This window comes from Hyla sarda, chromosome 3 (assembly GCF_029499605.1).
Source record: "Hyla sarda isolate aHylSar1 chromosome 3, aHylSar1.hap1, whole genome shotgun sequence".
Taxonomy (NCBI): Eukaryota; Metazoa; Chordata; class Amphibia; order Anura; family Hylidae; genus Hyla; species Hyla sarda.
In genome coordinates this window covers 197686645-197692644 of record NC_079191.1, presented here as the reverse complement: position 1 = coordinate 197692644, position 6000 = coordinate 197686645, and the positions used below count along the sequence as shown (strand labels likewise).

The following is a 6000-nucleotide window of genomic DNA, read 5'->3' as shown; positions in this document are numbered from 1 at the left end:
GAAAATAAAGAAAATACAGACAAGGAATATGTGAAAGTAAGGAAAGGCTTGATAAGCCATTTTCTACATTCTAATACAGTATCATTATCCTGTTCATTTTTAGACTCAAAACATTTCTCAGTCAGTCTGCCAGTATGATTGATCAAAATGCTACATATTGACTTATTCATTATACAAAACTGTCAAATGAAGGGAGAGGTGGGAGTAAGCAGCCTGAAGTAAATTTTATACCATGTATTTGGTTTGTCCTTCAATACTCCAGAACAGTGTTCAGTACATACACAAAGAAATAAAGAGTATGCTGTGAAGTAGCAGGCAGAGTCTGCAGGTAAGTTTGCTAAGTGGGTGCGGAACTCTATCGGAAAGATGTTGCTGAACATTTTGTGAAGTGAGTTATGTTTTTGTCCTCTACTCATACATAAATGTCAAAATAGAATTAGTAATGTGATTATATGATTGGTGTCTTGTAAGGCACCTTGGTTTACTGGCTATAAATAATACAATACTACGAAAAAGTTGTAGTAAGATTCTAAGTTACTAAATAGACCTTATATACCTGTTAAGCATCAATGAGCCAATTTAAGAATTTGTAGACAGACCTGATATTCTAAAGTGTACATGGACTATATAGCTAAATATAAAAAAAACTAGACACATGGAGTAGACAAGTGTAGACATTAATCCCAAATTGTTTACAGTTATACATCTTTTTAAAGGGGAATAACAGTTCAGCCCATGGGTTATGTCTAGTATTGCAGCTATGCTTTTTAAAAGTGAATGAGACTTACCTGCAATGCCTCACACAACCTTTGAATACAATTTTTGGAAACAAGAAAAACTGCAGTTTTTTCTAATTCTGGTCAACTCTTTTAACAGAAAAAACATGTTGGTAGCACAAGTAATATGAACACATATAATTGTTACTCTGGATCAACCGATTATCTGTTGGGCCGATATTATCGGCAGATATTCACGATTTTGGACATTATCGGTATCGGCAATTACCTTGCCGATATGCCGATAATTAATCCCCCCCGACCAGAGACCGCCGCTGCCCCATTGCCTCCCCCCATTCCTGGTTTTATAATTACTTGTTCCCGGGGTCCGTGCTACTTCTGGCTCTTGCGGCGTCCTGCACTATTGCAGTGCGCTGTGAAATGACGAGTGATGTCCTCAATGCGACGTCACCGTCATTGCACACAGTGACAGCTCAGGACACCGCCGGAGCCAGAAGTAGCTTGGACCCTGGGAACAGGTAATTATAAAACCCGGGATGGGGGAGGCAATGGGGCAGCGGCGGTGGTTGGACTCGGGACCGGAGGCGGGAGAGAAGCAGGTGGCGGCTGCGGTCTCTGGCCTTGCAAAAACCGCTGCAGTTCATTGATTTAAAGCGCCCGCTTTAAATCATTGATCTGCAGCGGCTTCTGTGGGGCCGGGGGGAGGGGAGGGATAGCAGATAACTTATACCGGAATATCGGTATAAGTTATCGGATATTGGCATCAAAGTTCACTGATTATCGGTATCGGCCCTAAAAAATCAATATCGGTCAATCCTTAATAGTTACCAGACCCCAAATAAGAATCATTACATCCAGGATCCAGTCTGGCTTTACCAAACCCCTATCTCCTCTGGCTTTACCAAACCCCTGACTCTGCTCTAGCTCTTGTGTTCTATACCGAATGGTTGTGATGACAGCTATCATGGGCATCAGCCTTTAGAAGTACTTCCTGACCCACAGACCTTGCTTAGTTGTAGGAATTATACTAAAAACTTCTTGTCATTGAGATTCCTGTTTGATTTAATCTGACATTGGAATTGTCTTGATTATCCAGCTTAACCCTAACTTACTGCTGCTTCTGATTCTATGACTTTAACCCTGGCTTGTTTACTGGACGTTGCTTACACACTGACTCTGGTACCTCAAATGTCTTCTAGTTGCTATATTTTAGTCTAAATTGCAATGCATTGTGCCACAAATGCACCAAAGTTCTGGCATACTTTTGGCCTAAAGTAAGCAAAAAAAAATAAAATAAATAAATTTAATCATCTAAGCTGCATTAAATTTATCAGCTTAGATAGATTCTTTATATTTCTATGTTTTTGTTATATTAATTTTTTTTCCTATACAGTTTTGTACAGAGAGCACAAGGTTTGGAGATAATTAAACCATTAGCATGTTGATGAGCTGTTTTGTATAATTCCCAGAATTTTTTTTTAAATTGAAATATTGGGTTTTGACTCAATATGTTTTTTGGAAGGTTTATGCTTCATTATTTCCCTTATATCATAAACAGTATTTGTACAAACTACAACTTTCAACTGCCTCTTGTGAGGTTTTATTCTGTGTCTGAGTAGTCTTGAAATCAGTGCAAATTGTAGCAACACTATAGTAGTAAGTAGAGATGAGCGAATTTTTGAAAAATTCGATTCAGTCGATTCGCTGAATTTTCCCGAAAAATTTGGTTCAGTCTAAATTTATTTGCGGCAAATCGCTATTAAAAGCGGCTATTTCTGGCCTACAGAAAGGCTCAATAGGGGTGTAGAACACTTGTCCTAACACAAATAGGAAGTGTTCTGTGCTAGTGAAATAAAACTGTTATTCAGTATGACATGCAGATTACAGGCATTGCTATTAGAATTACTGCCGTAGAGCATCTGGATTTGGCAGATTTTTATGTAATTTTTATTTTATTTAATTTGTATTTATAAAAAATTTTTGATTACCCATGCATTGAGCTGGAGGTCAGCAGCGAGGCGAGCTCCCACCTGTTCCAGCCTCTGCCTCTTAGTACTCTGAGTGTCCACTTCAAAAGGGAGGGACTGCAGTACCAGCAACTTGAACAGGAGCACATTCAGCTTCTGCACCATTGGATAAGTGGGCGCATAAAGCTAGAAGTGGCTGCAGTTAAAAAGCTAGTACTTGTATCTTAAAATTGAGCTGGCGGTCCTCTGCCAGGCGAGATACCACCTGTTTCAACCCTTACCTCTCAGCGCCCCCCTAACTTTGAAAGTGCGAATATTTCATTTAATCAGTTATGGTTAATTGTTGTTGCTCTATCATTTTTTTTAAATCTAAATTTAAGTTTAAGATTTAATAATAAAATGTGTGGTTACAAAAGACCAAATCCAACAAGGAGTCACATGTCACATGACGGCACATGACAGAGCCTAGAGGTAGCAGCAGTATGAGGAGACCATAATCTGGCAGAATGACACAGCCAGGAATTGGCGGCAGCAAGAGGAGACCATATAGTGACTGAATGACACAGCCTGAAGTTGGCGGTAGCAAGAGGAGACCATAGGGCCTCACAATCCCTAAGATTAAAATATTAATTTTCAAATTTAAATTGAAGATTTATGGTAGCTAGTGCTACCATTAAAATTTTTAGGTAATGTCCCAGCAGCATCAGGAGACCATAGGGTCTCACAATCCCTAAGATTAAAATAATGAATTTTCTAATTTAAATTGAAGATTTATGGTAGCTAGTGCTACCATAAAAATGTTTAGGTAATGTCCCAGCAGCATGAGGAGACCATATAGTTGCTGAATGACATAGCCTGGAGTTGGAGGTAGCACGAAGAGACCATAGGGCCTTACAATCCCTAAAATTGAATTATGAATTTTCAAATAAAAATTTAAGACTTATGGTAGCTAGTGCTACCATAAAAATGTTTAGGTAATGTCCCTGCAGCATGAGGAGACCATATAGTGGCTGAATAACCCAACCTGGAGTTGGCAGCAGCATGAGGAGACCACATAGTGGCTGAATGGCACAGCCTGGAGTTGGCGGCAGCAAAAAGGAGACCATATAGTGGCGGAATGACACAGCCTGGAGTTGGCAACATGAGAACATATAGTAGCTGAATGACACAGCGTGGGGGCGTCGGCAGCATGAGGAGAACATATAGTGGCTGAATGACACAGCCTGGAGTTGGCGACAGCATGAGGAGACCATATCCAAGCTGAATGACACAGCCTGGAGGTGGCAGAAGCATGAGTAGACCATATAGTGGTTGAATAGCACAAACTAGAGTTGTCGGCAGCATGAGGAGACCATATAGTGGCTGAATGACACAGCGTGGAGGTGGCGGAAGCATAAGTAGACCACATAGTGGTTGAATGTCACAACCTAGAGTTGGTGGCAGCAAGAGGAGCCCATTTAGTGGCTGATTGACACAGCCTGGAGGTGGTGAAAGCATGAGTAGACCATATAGTGGCTGAATGGCACAGCAAGGAGTTGGCGGCAGCAAAAGGAGACCATATAGTGGCTGAATGACACAGCCTGAAGTTGTCGGCAGCATGATGAGACCATATAATGGCTGAATGACACAGCGTGGAGGTGGCAGCAGCATGAGTAGACCATATAGTGGCTGAATGACACAGCTTGGAGTTGGCACCATCATGAGGAGACCACATAATGGCTGAATGACACAGCCTGGAATTGGCAGCAGCATGAGGAGAACATATGTGGCTGAATGACACAGCCTGGAGGTGGCAGCAGTAGCATCAGGAGTCCTGAAAGTGACCTGCTGACAGAGTGGTGTGGTGATTGGCAATACCAGTACCCGATGAAGAAGGTGGGTGAAAAAAGGTCTGATGTGGAGGAATGTTTGTAACTGGGAAGCAGCACTATCAATCTGTTTAGCACTATCCATATTTGTGAAGTGTTGGTGTGGCACCATGGTCAATCTACTCTCATGCATCAGGCATTGGTGGTGAAATCCTGTCTGATCCATGCCTGATTTATCTTCACAAAGGTCAGTCTCTCCACATTTTTCATGGACAGATGAGTTCTCCTTGGGTTGACTATGGCCCCCACCACACTAAACACCCGCTCTGATGGCACACTACTGGCCGGGGAGGACAGCTTTTCCAGGACAAACTGCTAATTGTGGCCACAAATCAAGTTTGGCTGCCCAGAAGTCCAGCGGATCTTCAAGGTGTGTTAGCATTGGAATATCAAGGTATGCCACCACCTGCTGGTTCAGGTCTTGCTCCCGGTCTACCTGCTGCTGATGAGTTGCTTCACTATGCGGGTGAAGAAAGGTACTCATCAGGCTGCTGGTGATGGAGCTGGTACTGCTCCTGCCACCACACCTCTCCCCAGCAGTCATGCAGTGGAAGGTGAGTGCAGAGCGCCCCCCGAGTCAGACCTGCAAGATGATGGAAGATGGCGCCGATAGGCATCGGCCAGCTGACTATGTAGGATGTCTCTGTAGTAGGTCAGTTTGTCCTCCCTCTCAGTGGGCGTAAAAAAGGCCCCCATTTTGTGCCGGAAGCGAGGGTCCAATAAGGTGGAGGGTCAGAAGTCATCCCGCTGCCAAATGGTGACAATTTGGCGGTTACTATGCAAGAAAGTGAGCATGCATCGTGCCATTTGTGCAAGTGACTCAGAGGGACTCCCTGCCTCCATCTCCGCTGCATACTGCCACGGTGTGCCTGGGTCCTCTGTCTCGCCTTCCTCATAACCCTCTAGCTCATCTGGCTGCTCCTGCTCCTCCTCTCCTGTCAGATGACTAGAAAAACCACCCATTTGATGAAACCTAGACTGTGCTTCACCATGCCCCTCCCCCTCCTCCTCCTCCAGTTCAGCCCCCACAGGGCTCATGTGGCCGTGAGATGTAGGCACCACTTCTCCAGTGCCCTTACCAGTCATTATTTCCGACACGTGTTGTAGGAAATTAAGCAGTGGAATTATGTCGTTCATCCTGTAAGGGCCTCAGCAAACGGCAGGTGTCACGTATGAGCTGCCACTGGTTGACATTGAAGTTACACAGGGGACCCCTATGTGCTTGGATCATAAATAAATCGGTGATGGCTTTTCTCTGTTCGTATACAGTAACCCCCCGACATGCGATGGCCCCGACATATGATCAAATCGACATACGATGGCCTCTCAGAGGCCATCGCATGTCGATGTCAGCATCGATATACAATGCTTTTATATGTCGGGGCCATCGCATTAACTGCTATCCGACAGCGCAAAATGCTTAAGCTG

The 6000-nt window shown here is 43.7% G+C and overlaps 1 long non-coding RNA gene across 1 annotated transcript in view; it reads left to right on the top strand.

Moving 5' to 3' along the window:
• Window positions 1-268: 268 nt before the first annotated feature.
• The window catches only part of LOC130362002 (uncharacterized), a 403353-nt gene continuing 397621 nt past the window's right edge, over window positions 269-6000 (top strand). Inside the window, exon 1 of the long non-coding RNA XR_008891231.1 lies at window positions 269-328. This is a non-coding gene — a long non-coding RNA (uncharacterized LOC130362002). The remainder of the gene's footprint in view (window positions 329-6000) is intronic.